This window comes from Amblyraja radiata, chromosome 6 (genome assembly GCF_010909765.2).
Source record: "Amblyraja radiata isolate CabotCenter1 chromosome 6, sAmbRad1.1.pri, whole genome shotgun sequence".
Taxonomy (NCBI): Eukaryota; Metazoa; Chordata; class Chondrichthyes; order Rajiformes; family Rajidae; genus Amblyraja; species Amblyraja radiata.
In genome coordinates this window covers 62,361,537-62,375,539 of record NC_045961.1, presented here as the reverse complement: position 1 = coordinate 62,375,539, position 14,003 = coordinate 62,361,537, and the positions used below count along the sequence as shown (strand labels likewise).

At 40.5% G+C, this 14,003-nt stretch overlaps 1 long non-coding RNA gene across 1 annotated transcript; it reads left to right on the top strand.

Annotated features, from left to right (window-relative positions):
• Positions 1–518: 518 nt before the first annotated feature.
• LOC116974006 lies at positions 519–12,711 on the top strand. Its single transcript, XR_004412247.1, has 4 exons — positions 519–531; positions 1,641–1,649; positions 10,557–10,559; positions 12,608–12,711. It is a non-coding gene; the product is annotated as an uncharacterized LOC116974006 (long non-coding RNA).
• The last annotated feature ends 1,292 nt before the right edge of the window (positions 12,712–14,003 follow it).

Here is a 14,003-nt window from a genome sequence, read left to right as displayed (position 1 = left end):
ACTTCAACCATTGCAACCTAGATGAGCATAGTATACATCATGACCTTCCAAAAGGACAGGCACATCTTGTACCATTATTTGTAGCGAGTTGACATTTCTGGCATCCAGCAGCAAGTATGGCAGAGCTGGATGTTGTAACCTGAGTTATGCCATTAACCCAATTACTCAAGGAAAAATAAAGGTATGATAATTACATAGAAAGCCTCAGTGCCCCTCTGCAACCCTAGATAATGTTATCCAGTGGAAATTGACAGAAACATAGCATTCAACCAATCTATGACCATTACATTTATAATACTGAGATAACTTTGTGGATGTGTGGGTCATTCAAAGGGAGCATTACAATATTGTTTAGTAATAAATTTGTGAATTCTGAAAATGAGTTCTATACCATCTAGTTATGTAACAAGGTTGTGTTCTACAACAAGTTATAGAGCACAAGGACAATGAATGCTGGTGGCTTCAGAAACAATAAAGCCAACATCTGATGAGGTTTGTGAAATGGGTGGCAGAGTGAACTGTGAAGAGGATGTTAGGAGGTTGCAGGGTGACCTGGACAGGTTGAGTGAGTGGGCAGAAGCGTGACAGATGCAGTATAATACAGATAAATGTGAGGTTATCCACTTTGGCGGCAAAATTAAGGGGGCAGATAATTATCTCAATGGGGTTAGGTTAGGTAAGGGTAAGCGAAACCTGGGTGTCCTTGTACACCAGTCACTGAAAGTTGGTGTGCAGGTACAGCAGGCAGTGAAGAAAGCTAATGGAATGTTCAAGTTCAAGTTCAAGTGAGTTTATTGTCATGTGTCCCTGTATAGGACAATGAAATTCTTGCTTTGCTTAAGCACACAGAAAATAGTAGGCATTTACTACAAAACAGATAAATGTGTCCATATACCATGATATAAATATATACACACATGAATAAATAAACTGGTAGTGCAAATAACAGAAAGTGGTTGCTAATAATCAGAGTTTTGTCCGAGCCAGGTTTAATAACCTGATGGCTGAGGGGAAGTAGCTATTCCTGAACCTGGTTGTTGCAGTCTTCAGGCTCCTGTACCTTCTACCTGAAGGTAGCAGGGAGATCAGTGTGTGGCCAGGATGGTGTGGGTCTTTGATGATACTGCCAGCCTTTTTGAGTCAGCGACTGTGATAAATCCCCTCGATGGAAGGAAGGTCAGAGCCGATGATGGACTGGGCAGTGTTTACTACTTTTTGTAATCTTTTCCTCTCCAGGGCGCTCAAATTTCCGAACCAAGCCACGATGCAACCGGTCAGCATGCTCTCGACTGTGCACCTGTAGAAGTTAGAGAGAGTCTTCCTTGACAATCCGACTCTCCGTAATCTTCTCAGGAAGTAGAGGCGCTGATGAGCTTTTTTGATAATTGCGTTCGTGTTCTCGGACCAGGAAAGATCTTCAGAGATGTGCACCCCCAGGAATTTGAAGTTCTTGACCCTTTCAACCATCGACCCGTTGATATAAATGGGGCGATGGTTGAAAGGGTCAAGAACTTCAAATTCCTGGGGGTGCACATCTGTGAAGATCTTTCCTGGTCCGAGAACACGAACGCAATTATCAAAAAAGCTCATCAGCGCCTCTACTTCCTGAGAACGCAATGAATGTTGGCATTCATAACAAGAAGATTTCAGTATAGGAGTAAAGAAGTTCTTCTGCAGTTGTATAGAGCTCTGGTAAGACCACATCTGGAGTATTGTGTACAGTTTTGGTCACCTAATTTGAGGAAGGACATCCTTGTGATTGAGGCAGTGCAGCGTAGGTACACGAGATTGATCCCTGGGATGGCGGGACTGTCATATGAGGAAAGATTGAAAAGTAGGCTTGTATTCACTGGAGTTTAGAAGGATGAGGGGATATCTTATAGAAACATATACAATTATAAAAGGACTGGTCTAGCTAGATGCAGGAAAAATGTTCCCAATGTTGGACGAGACCAGAACCACGGGCCACAGTCTTCGGTGAGGCCATTTAAGACTGAGGTGAGAAAAAGCTTTTTCACCCAGAGAGTTGTGAATTTGTGGAATTCCCTGCCACAGAGGCCAGTGGAGGCCAAATCACTGGATGGATTTAAGAGAGAGTTAGATAGAGCTCGAGGGGCAAGTGGAATTAAGGGATATGGGGAGAAGGCAAGCACGGGATATTGATTGGGGACGTTCAGCCATGATCACAATGAATGGCGGTGCTGGCTCGAAGGGCGAATGGCCTCCTCCTGCACATATTTTCGATGTTTCTATGTTTGCAATTTCACTGTTTTCAGCAGATTGTGTAAAGGAAACAGCAAACAGAAAATGCAAATTAAATCAAACAACAAAATGTTCACCAAATTATAAATTGTCATCAGCACAATAACATTCTAGAGAATGCCAGCAGAATCCAGTTCTTAATTCTAATATTTCCTTCATCCTTTTAATTTACATATACATCATTATAATTCATAGATATTACCTGTTTTCCATAAGCATGGGCCAAATCCAAAATTATGCTAACACCACTGTTCAGTCTAATGCCAATCTCCACTGTATCAGTAGACTATTTTGCTATCTTTCAAATTTTCCGTAAGATTGCTAAATCGATTTTACTGATGTAATTTCCTTAGGTGTCATTGTTTAATTAAAAACTTAGAAGATCGTCAGGTTTAATCTGGAATCCGCTTTATCATTCACAATGTAAGAAGCAACTTCCATCAACTGAGTTTATTAGTTTTATAAGAGCTAGCAAAAAAAACACATTAAATAAGGAAGGTTATATTTTACCTTTCAAACAAGGCTGATGTAATTGGTATTCTTTTACGTACAGTATATTTTTAATTGCCTTGTTATCATTAATGTCAAATGGTATTTCAAGTGCAAAGTAACGGCATATGAAAATATATCTTGCTAATGTTGAATTCGTCTCAAACACCAATGCATAGAAAATTGAGGCTCAATTGAGCTATTATTTTCTTAACTCTTCCATTTTATTCATCTTTCAATATACTAACACACACAACTGTCTAAGAAAATGGTTCATAAGCATTTTATACCATGAATTTCAATCACACAATCGATAATCCCTAAAGAAATTGGTTTATAATTGAGCACCTTAAAATGTCTTTTTAGCTTTTGTCATGCTGTAATACATCGTAGTCTCATTATATCTGGAGAACGGCCTTTCTGCCAAGCCTCATTTGGCAGAGAGTCCATTTACCAGATATAATGAGACTTGATTAGTGCAGGAGCTGCTTAGGCAGGCATTGATTTATTTTGAAGTCAGTTGGGAAAGAATGTAAATCTGGAGTTTACCTTTGTCTGATCAACTGTCCACTTCTTCAAAAAAATCACTATAGCTTTTCACAGTTTTTCATATTCACAATCACCTCTGGTGAGAAACACTATCACCCTCAATCCTCTTACTCTCAAAATTCTTGGTCAGCATTTTAGTAATGAACTAAATATAAATTATTTAGAACGCAAGTTGTCAAATCAAGGATGGAGAATCAGCACTCCAGCTTTTACAGCTGCAAAGAGCGATCAGAGTTTTAGGAGGTATTTTTGGCAAATACGAGAGCAGGAGAATTACAATGCCAGTGAGGATAAGTAAGCTCACAGGCAGACAGTACAGCCATGCTATTGGAAGTGGCATTGCCAGTCAATCCTATCAATGCTGTCTGAAAATGCACCACAAAATACAAAGAGTGGTAGAGTGACTCCACAAAGGGGGTCAAGGTAAGTCAGAGCAAATGTATCCATCTACATTACTATTAGTCACACACTGATAATACACTCATAAGGTAACCTCACCTCCCTGAAAAAAAAATACAAGCTTTGCAGACATCCGAGCATCACTATATCCTGGCAGCTCACATCCGCAAGTCTCATTGCTGGTCATCATGGATTATTTTATTCGTAACTTGTAGAACACTGTGGGAACTAAATGTATCCAAATCGCCACAATATTAAAAACGTGAAAGGGGTTACTTGTGGGATACAAACTAAAAAAAAGCTGGAAGTACTCAGCAAGTCAAGCATCATCTGTAGAAAGAGAAACAGAGTTAATGATTCAGGTCTTAGAGCCTTCATTTGAACTGTTTCCTGTTTAGGTCGCCGGATGAAAGAAAGGGAAGAGATAAAAGACAAACACGTATATGCAGGTTTTTTGGTTAGCATTTCAGTTTTAATTGGTGGTTATTTGAAATGACAGCTGGGAGTATTGTAATAAATATATTGATTAGGAGATTTGAAAAAGGCTTCCAGTGATATCAGTATCTCCTTTAGGGTTTTAAGATTGCCAATCATTTAAAAGTACTGATATTACTCTGGACATGGGTCAAGCTGTTTTTAGGCCTCCTCTGTTAATGAGGGAGCTTCCAGCAAGATTTTGAATTGATAAATTTAATAATTAATTTTGTGCACATTTCTAATTATGTGTTTTAAAATAATAATCATTGTACAGGATGTGAGAATTGGGATTATAGGAAGCCTAGTGGGAAAGTAAAACATTAGAATCATTGGTGCTGTCAAAATTGGAGGCAATGAACAAATAAAATAATTGATGAATTAAATGTGATTTTATTGAAACACAAGTTAAATGCTGACAGCAGTTTTCCCCAGGTGGAGTATCTAAAATGAGGAGCAGATTCAGAATAAGGGATCACCCATTTCAAATGGAGAATAGAAGGATTTATTTCTTGAATGATGTGAACATTTCCAATTCTCTACCTCACAAAGCTATGGAGGGGGAGCATTGAATTTATCAAGACAGAGATTGATGGATATTTAAAGTAACAAAGGACCAGGATAAGAGTATGGTAAGAACAAGGGAAAGTGATGGGTAGGCCAAGATTTGATCAGCTGTGATCTTATTGAATGATACAACAGATTCAAGGTTTAATTAGCCTACTCCGGCTCCTGTTTCTATTCCTTACATTCTTGTCTTTTATTATGTTTTTTTGAATATTAATTGATTTGTATCATTTCATATTTACAAAAATAGGTATTTGACAATAAATTATTCGAGAGAGTTTTGTTAACTTTTAAGTGAAATTAGTATACAATATATGAGTATGTATTTTAAAAAGAATAATGTACCATCTGATATCTATCTATACTATTACTAAAAGTCTCATCTTGACCACTTCCGGCCTATTTTGTAAATACATTTTAGCAAAAGCGCTACCCTATATCGCTATGACTTTTACCGCGATCTTATTCACCGTCCTCCTCCGCTCCAAGCGCCCCAAGGTTTTTTTCTGATCGGTGAAATAATAAAAAGAGTTATGATTGTATAAAAAATCATGAGATCAGCAGATTGGTCTTCTCGCCTGTCAGTCGCCATGATGAAGGTAACGCCCCTTCCGGGGGCCAGGAGAATAAAGCCCCGGAGGCCGGACGTGAGTCAGCCACCCCGGAAGACAGTGAGTGAGAGTTGAGTCCAGAACTGAGTCTACGCCATGAGTGAACTGAAATGTAAGTCTGCGCTATGCTGTTTGAACTGAAATGTAAGTCTGCGCCATGCTGTTTGAACTGAGCTGTGAGTATGCGCCGTGCTGATTGAACTGAGCTGTGAGTCTGCGCTGTGAGTGAACTGAACTGTAAGTCTATGCCATTAGTGAACTGAACTGTAAGTCTGCGCCGTTCTGTTTGAAATGAGCTGTGAGTCTGCACCGTGCTGATTGAACTGAGCTGTGAGTCTGCGCCGTGAGTGAACTGAACTGTAAGTCTACGCCATTAGTGAACTGAACTGTAAGTCTGCGTCGTGCTGTTTGAACCGAGCTGTGTGTCTGCGCCGTGCTGATTGAACTGAGTTGCGAGTCTGCGCTGTGAGTGAACTGAACTGTGAGTCTGCGCCATGCTTAGTCAAGAGGTCACGCTCATTCTGGAAGTCCCGTCCCCAGCTGAAGTCCCGCTCACTCAGGAAGTCCTACTCTCGCGTGAGTGAGTGAACTGCCAGCCCACCAGCCGTGAGTGACTGAGCTGCCTGCCCACCAGCCGTGAGTGAGTGAGCTGCCAGCCCACCAGCCATGAGTGACTGAACTGCCAGACCACCAGCTGCGAGTGAGTGAACTGCCAGCCCACCAGCCATGGGTGACTGAACTGACAGCCCACCAGCCATGAGTGAGTGAACTGCCAGCCACCAGCCGTGACTGTGAACTGCCAGCCCACCAGCCATGACTGAGTGAACTGCCAGCCCACCAGCCATGACTGAGTGAACTACCAGCCCACCAGCTGCAACTGAGTGAACTGCCAGCCCACCAGCTGTGACTGAGTGAAATGCCAGCCCACCAGCAGTGACGGAGTGAATTGCCAGCCCACCAGTCGTGAGTGACTGGACTGCCAGCCCACCAGCCATGAGCGAGTGAACTGCCATTCCACCAGCCTTGAGCAAGTGAACTGCCAGCCCACCAGCCATGAGTGACTAAACTGCCAGCCCGCCAGCCGTGAGTGACTGAACTGCCAGCCCAGCAGCCGTGAGTGACTTAACTGCCAGCCCACCAGCTGTGAGTGTCTGAACTGTTAGCCCACTAGCCGTGAGTGACTGAACTCCCAGCCCACCAGCCGTGACTGACTGAACTGCAAGTCCAATAATCCATTCGGCCCACAATGTCCATATTAGCCCTCTGGAAACTGTTCCTTCGGCCCACAACACCCAAACTAGTGCTCCAGAATGCCCCCCCCTCCCCCCACTGGCCCCCGACAGCCCCCACCTGAAGCCGTCCCCATTCCCCGGCTGCAGGATGTTCCCCCCCACGACTCCTGACTGTCTCCGCCTGAAGCCATCGCTCTCCCCAGCTGCAGGATTCTTCCTCCCCCACTGGCCCTCAACAGCCCCTGCCTGAAGCTGTCCCCCTCCGCCGGCTGCAGTTCGCTACTCCCACCCCCACTGGCCCCCGACCACCCCGACCTGAAGCCTTCCCCTTTCCCCGCTTGTAGGACGCTCCCACCCCACCACCGGCCCTCGACAGCCCCAGCCTGAAGCCGTCCCCCACTGGCCCCCAACAGCCCTCGCCTGAAGCCATCCCCTCCCCTGGCTGCAGGACGCTCTCCCCAGCCCACCGCCTCCCGACAGCCCCAACCTGAAGCCGTGCCCCTCCTCTGGCTGCAGGACGCTCCCTCCCCACCTGAAGCCGTCCAGTCCCCAACTGCAGGACGCTACCCCTCCCTGGAAGTGGTAGGCCACGGCAGTGGTAGGCCACGGCAGCGCTCGCCCCTCTCCCAACCAGCCCCCAACAGGCCCCGCCAGAAGCCGTCCCCCTCCCCCGGCTGCAGGACGCTCCTCCCTCCCCCACCAGCCCCTGACAGCCCACGCCTGAAGCCATGCCCCTCCTCCGGCTGCAGGACGCTCCCCCACCGGCCCACGACAGCCCCCGCCTTAAGCTGTCCCCCTCCCCTGACTGCAGAACGCAACAAGAGACGCAACAAGAAAGAATGGACTGAATAAATATCATCTTTAACGTTTAAATTGTTGTTATGTTTTGTAATTCACAATTAAAGCTTTAATAAATCCCTTTTTCACTTGCCGTGCCCATCAGCTGTGCCTGCGCAGTAATACCTGCATGTTCTATGTCACAGTGGGAACTCAAGGGGTGGGAATGGCAGCGCCGCCGGAGAGCCGCGAAGAGTGGATGGCGAGGGGAGGGGGTTGAGGGGGAATGGAGTGAGTGCAGAACGCTCCCCTCCCCCCCCCCCCCCCGCCACCCACCTGGTCCCACTTAGTCTAATACTATTTATGCAGTGTCACTCCGTCCACCGGTTTGGTGGAGTGAGGACTACCTGCAATAAATGTAGTTTTGCAGGATTATCCTATTGTCGCAACACAAAACCACATACCAACATGGCATCATTGCCTTTCTGGATAAAAAACACAGTAGAGAAGTCCTTAAGGGGATAGACCAACTCGGGACAGTTGTTTGGGACTCTCTTAGTTTAGTTTAGAGATAGCATGGAAATAGGTCCATCAAATCTACACCGACCATTGATCACCTGACACAATAGTTCTTTTTTATCTGGCTTTCTCATCCAGTCCCTACACACCAGGGGCAATTTACAGAGGCTAATTAACCTGATGTGGAATGAAACTGAAGAAGCCAGAGGAAACTCACACGAGAGAACACGCATACTTCACTCAGACAACACCCAGGGTCAGGATTGAACCCGGATATCTGGCCCTGCGATGCAGCTGCTCTACCAGCTGTGCTACTGTGCTGCCCTTAAGGAAGGCAAAGATGAATTCCTTACTGATGAAATGATTGGTCAGATTTCTAAGCAGTTTTCAAATGAGTCTTTCACTTTTCTTGGTTGAGCTCCATTGACCACACCAATTTATTTGGGGGCCTTCAGTTCTTCCATTCAACAGCCAGCATCAAAGAATAGGAATGCTCACTCCACAATCAATTTTCTATCAGGTTCTCCACAGTTCCAACAGAGAGCTGTTTCAATGAATTCCAGAGTTGTACATCACAAAGGTAAGAATTGTACTTTAAACTAATTCCCGTAATTACAACCAATTTGCATGTATAACAGCCTTAAAGGCCATCAATTATATTGCTTGCATGTAATGTCTTGTACATAAGTTCATAAGGAGCAGAAGGCCCATCAAGCCTACTCCACCAGAAATAGATCATGATTGATCTATTTCTCACTCCTAACCCCATCCTTCTGCACGCACAACATGCATACAAGAAGTTCAATAGATGATCACACTAATGTAGTCATCTGTGCGGCATTAATTTCATAGTATTTTTTAAGCAAGTTAGAAACAGCAGAAACAAGAGAGGTAAAGTATTAGCACATTTAAAATCACTCAAAGCAGATATAATATTTCTTCAAGAACCTCACCTTAAAAAGGAAGCGCAACATAGACTGAAAGCAAAATGGATTGCCAAAATGTATCACTCCTCATTCTCTCATAAGTCTAGAGGGGTTGCAATTCTAATCCGTAAAGGTATACCTTTTAAACATATATCAACTATAGCGGATATCGACGGTAGATATATTATATTAGTGGGTGAGTTATATTTTTTTAAAGTGATTCTTCTTAATGTTTTTTGACCAAATTTTGACAGCCCTTTGTTTTTCAGAAAATACTCAATACTATCCCGGAATTTACACAACATAATTTAATAATTGGTGGAGATTTAAATTGTACATTAGATTCTTATTTAGACAGATCATCAAGACAAAGGAAATTAAAATCCAAGACAAGTGAATTACTCAATTCATACATTAATACTACCAACATCAAAGATGTCTGGAGAATCGAAAACCCTTCCGGATGAGAATATTCATTTTACTCACCAGTATGCAAAACCTATTCAAGAATAGACTACTTTTTAGTAGACTCTAAACTTATCCCATTTACCTACAATTTGAAATATCATAATATTATAATCTTGAATCATGCACCTTTAACATTCATGATTAAACTAAATGGAATGACTGAGAAGCAGACACAATGGAGACTTAACCCTCAAATTTTAAATGAAAAAGTATGTCACGAATATCTTATTACACAGATCAATATGTTTTTCGAGTCCAATGACCGCCCTGAAACATCTGCCTCCCTTCTCTGGGAAACATTCAAAGCATTTGTATGAGGACCGTTAATCTCCTCACAAGCCTTTCATAATAAAGTGAATCGGGCTAAACAACAAATACTGGAAATGGAAATAAGGCAATTAGATATAGAGAATGCGGCTGTGCCCTCTATGATAAAACACAATAAAATTGCTGCACTTAAATATGTTAAACCAAATATATTCAGATCAAATCATAAAACTTTATCAACATACCAAACAATTACGTTTTGAATTCGGTGACAAACCACAAAAACTATTAGATCGTCAACTCCGAAAACAGGATGGGGAAAAAACAATTTATAAAATTAGATCAGATATGGGAGAAATTGCCCAAGGACAGATTTCTACAATACTATCAACCACTTTACTCAACCAAAATGATAGAACGTTCTGCAAGAATGGAATCATTTTTACAGAAATGTAATCTTACAGGTTTAAATCTGAAAGAGAGAGAGAATCACTAGGTGCTGAAATAAGTAAAAGTCATCGAAGAGTATATTAGATCTTTAAAAAAACGGAAAGGCCGCAGGCCCTGATGGCCTAAGCTCTGAATTTTATTTTAAAAATTATGTTTTGATTTCTCTACATCTTCAGACATTGTATAATTACGCCTTTACTCAACAGAAAATGCCAGAAACTTTAAACTAATCAACAATAACACTTATACCAAAAACAAACCTTGAAGACCCAGGTTCATATAGAGCAATTGCTCTCTTAAACACTGATCAGAAAATAAGTACTAAAATTCTAGCCCATAGATTAAGTTTAGTCATTCATAAATTAATACACCCTGAACAAACAGGTTTTATTCCAAAACCTGTTTCATTTTATAATCTGAGACGATTATTTAATATTATATATTCCTGGTGCAGCAGGAACAACCTTCTCCTAAATGTGAACAAAATAAAGGAGATTGTCGTCGATTTCAGAAGGAAAATTCAGCCCAGTCACACTCCACTTTGCATCAACAACTCAGCAGTGGAGCAGGTGAAAAGGATCAAGTTCCTGGGGGTGCATATAACGGACACCTTAAACTGGTCCACAAACATTACATCTCTGGCAAAACGGGCACAGCAGCGGTTGTACTTCCTCTGCAGGTTGAGAAGTTTACACCTCCACCCTCCCATCCTCGCCACTTTCTACAGAAGCACAATTGAGTCGGTCATGACCAGCTGCATCTCTACGTGGTGCGGCAGCTGTACAGCTGCGGACTGGAAGTGCCTTCAGAGAGTGGTGAGGACAGCGGAAAAAATCATTGGGACTTCTCTTCCTTCCATCATGGACATGGGGTACAAGCGCTGTCTGATTAGAACTAAGGGCATTACCAGAGCCCCACACACCCACAATTTGGACTGTTTATACTGCTTAACTCTGGGAGGAGGTACCGCAGCATGAAGAGCGGGCCAACCAGGTTCTACAACAGCTTCATCCCCCAGGCCATAAGATTACTGAACAATCAACAAAACCGAGGCTAGAACTTTTTAAATATCGACACTTTTTAAAAAACTTTTTATATATATTTATTTTACAGAACCATGCACATGAGGCATTTTTATGGACGCACCTAGCACTTTTACTTTTACTATTTACCTGATTGGAGAGTCAAATGCAACAAAATTTTGTTCAAGGTGCATTGTGTCTAGGTGTATATCTGAATGACAATAAAGTTTTCATTCATTCATTCATTCATTCATTCATTCATTCATTCATTCATTCATTCATTCATTCAATTCAAAATAGAATAGCTAATGTAGATCTAGCAGTCATTTCGCTAGACACTGAAAAAGCATTTGATCAGGTGGAATGGCCCTATTTATTTTCGGTGATGGAAAATTTTCAACTGGGTGAGAAGTACTGCACATGGGTTAAGCTTTTATATACTAACCCAACAGCTAGAATATTGACAAACCAAACTAAATTTAATTTATCTAGAGATTGTAGACAAGGATGCCCGCTATCCCCGTTATTATTCGCCCTTGCTATTGAACCATTGGCAGAAAGTGTTAGAGCCCACCCAGAAATATATGGGTATAATACTAAAGATACAGTTAATAACATTTCTTTATATGCAGATGATGTATTAATATATATCACAAACCCAGAAACTAGCATCCCAAACCTGTTAAATCTTATCTCAATTTGGCTCATTTTCGGCATATAGAATTAATTGGAACAAAAGTGAAATTATGCCAATAACGGAACTCAACTTACATACATTGCAACAATCTCCCTTTAAAATAGTTAACAAAAAATGTAAATATCTAGGAATTTATGTGACTAAGAAATATACTTCTTTATTTAAATTAAATTTCCTGCCTTTACTTAATAAACTACATAAGAATATTCAGTATTGGAAAACACTTCCTATCTCAATGTTTGGTAGAATTAATGCTATAAAAATGATCTTTCTTCCGCAATTACTGTACCTCTTTCAATCAATCCCGATATATCTTCCAAAAAATTGTTTTTAAAAAGTTGATTCTATTGTCACAAGTTTTATTTGGGATTATAAGAACCATAGAATAAGTAAAAACATTTATGTAAATCCAAGACGAATGGAGGATTAGCTTTACCAAATTTCTTGTTTTGCTTTTGGGCAGTTAATATTAAAAATATGAACTTCTGGTTGGAAGATATGGATCAGCAACCAGACTGGTTAAAGATGGAAAAGGAAGATTGTTTGCCTTTTGAAATTGGCTGTATTCTGTTAGCTCCCACAAAACTGAATAAAAAAACCTATAGTGAAAATCCTATAATATATAGCGGTATACGAATTTGGAAACAATTAAAAAAGACTTTAATATTGGATAATTTATCACTCTCTCTTCCCATTGTAAATAATCCTTCATTTAAACCCTCTGTGTTGGATAAAGGTTTTATGCAATGGAAAAATTATGGAATTAAAACGGTGGGACATCTTTATAGGAAAGGTATTTTTCTTTTATTTCAGGAGTTACAACAGAATTATGGGCTACATTCAAATAACTTTGTTAGATATTTACAACTTAGAGATAATTTAAAATCACATACACAAGAATATAGAATTAGAGAGCCAGAGATTCTTTATGAATGTTTGAATAAACATCCTAATACAGATAAATTAATATCTCACATTTATAATACTCTTTTAGATAGTGAGGTCCCGTTGATGGAATTATATAGATAAGCATGGGAAAATGAATTAGACCAACCTATAATGAAAGATATTTGGGACGAAGGTCTACATATACATCAATGCTCGTTAAATGCTGCATGACTCTAAAACAAAATTAAATATAATTTTCCCACATATCTCCCCCATCTGTGATAAATGTCAATACTCAGAGGCTAATTTAACTCATACTTTTGTAAATTGTATAAAAATCAAAAATTTTCTGGATGGATATTTTTAGAATAATTTCTGAAGTTGTTAATACCCAATTGGATCCCGACTCAAAACTAATAATATTAGGAATATCAGAACAAAGCCTAAAACTTACACCAAGCCTAAGAAACTTCCTTGATTATAGTATAATAACTGGGAAAAAATTAATATTAAAATTTTGGAAAAATCCAACAACCCCCACAATAAAAATGTGGATTATGGAGATGTCAGAGACCATACATTTGGAAAGAACTAGACTTGTCTTAATTGACAAACAAGAATTATTTGCTAGAATATGGTCTCCATTTATTGATTTTCTGAAAGGGTAAATTGGTCCGGCACAGAAGTCTGACTGAAGCTTGAACCCAGCATCAGATGAATGGTTATGTTTTATAAACTACAGACCTATCTCCAAAGTTGTATTATTGGTAATTTATTCTATTCTTTTTTATCGTTTTTTTCTCCTTTCTTCCTATCTATAAAAAAAAAAAAAAAAATAGAAGCAGTGTTAATATACAATTGATAAATGTTTGTTCTCATTTGGGATAGTTGTGTGTAATTTTGAAACACCATTTTTGAGAGTATATTAAAACCTTAGTTTGTCCTTAGCTTATACTTCGTCTATTTTTATGAGAGCAACAAAGGCCAAGAGATATATAACAGATCTTTTAAAAGCTCTGAAGGCCCTTGGTGGACCCCAGGCTGGGAAATCAGTGACTGATTGATTATCAATTTAAGAGAATGAAAAAGATATTACGAGGACAAAGATACATACAGAAAATATTACCTGGTTCCTATCCAAGTCATGCAGCCTGCTGACTTGAAAGTATAATCACTATTCTTTCAATATCGCTGGGTCTAAATTCCCTCCCTCTGTGGTAGAACTTTCACAAGGGGTGAAAGGAGAAGATGTCTCACGAGTATCTCCCCAAGGACAATCATTGATAGGCAGTAAATGTTGGCCTTTCCAGAGATGCTCATATTCTGGAAAACAATTGAAATAAAAAGCTAATCTGGTTTGAAGAGCCTGATGTATATGAATGCCATGGGAAAGTGACAAAGGAAGA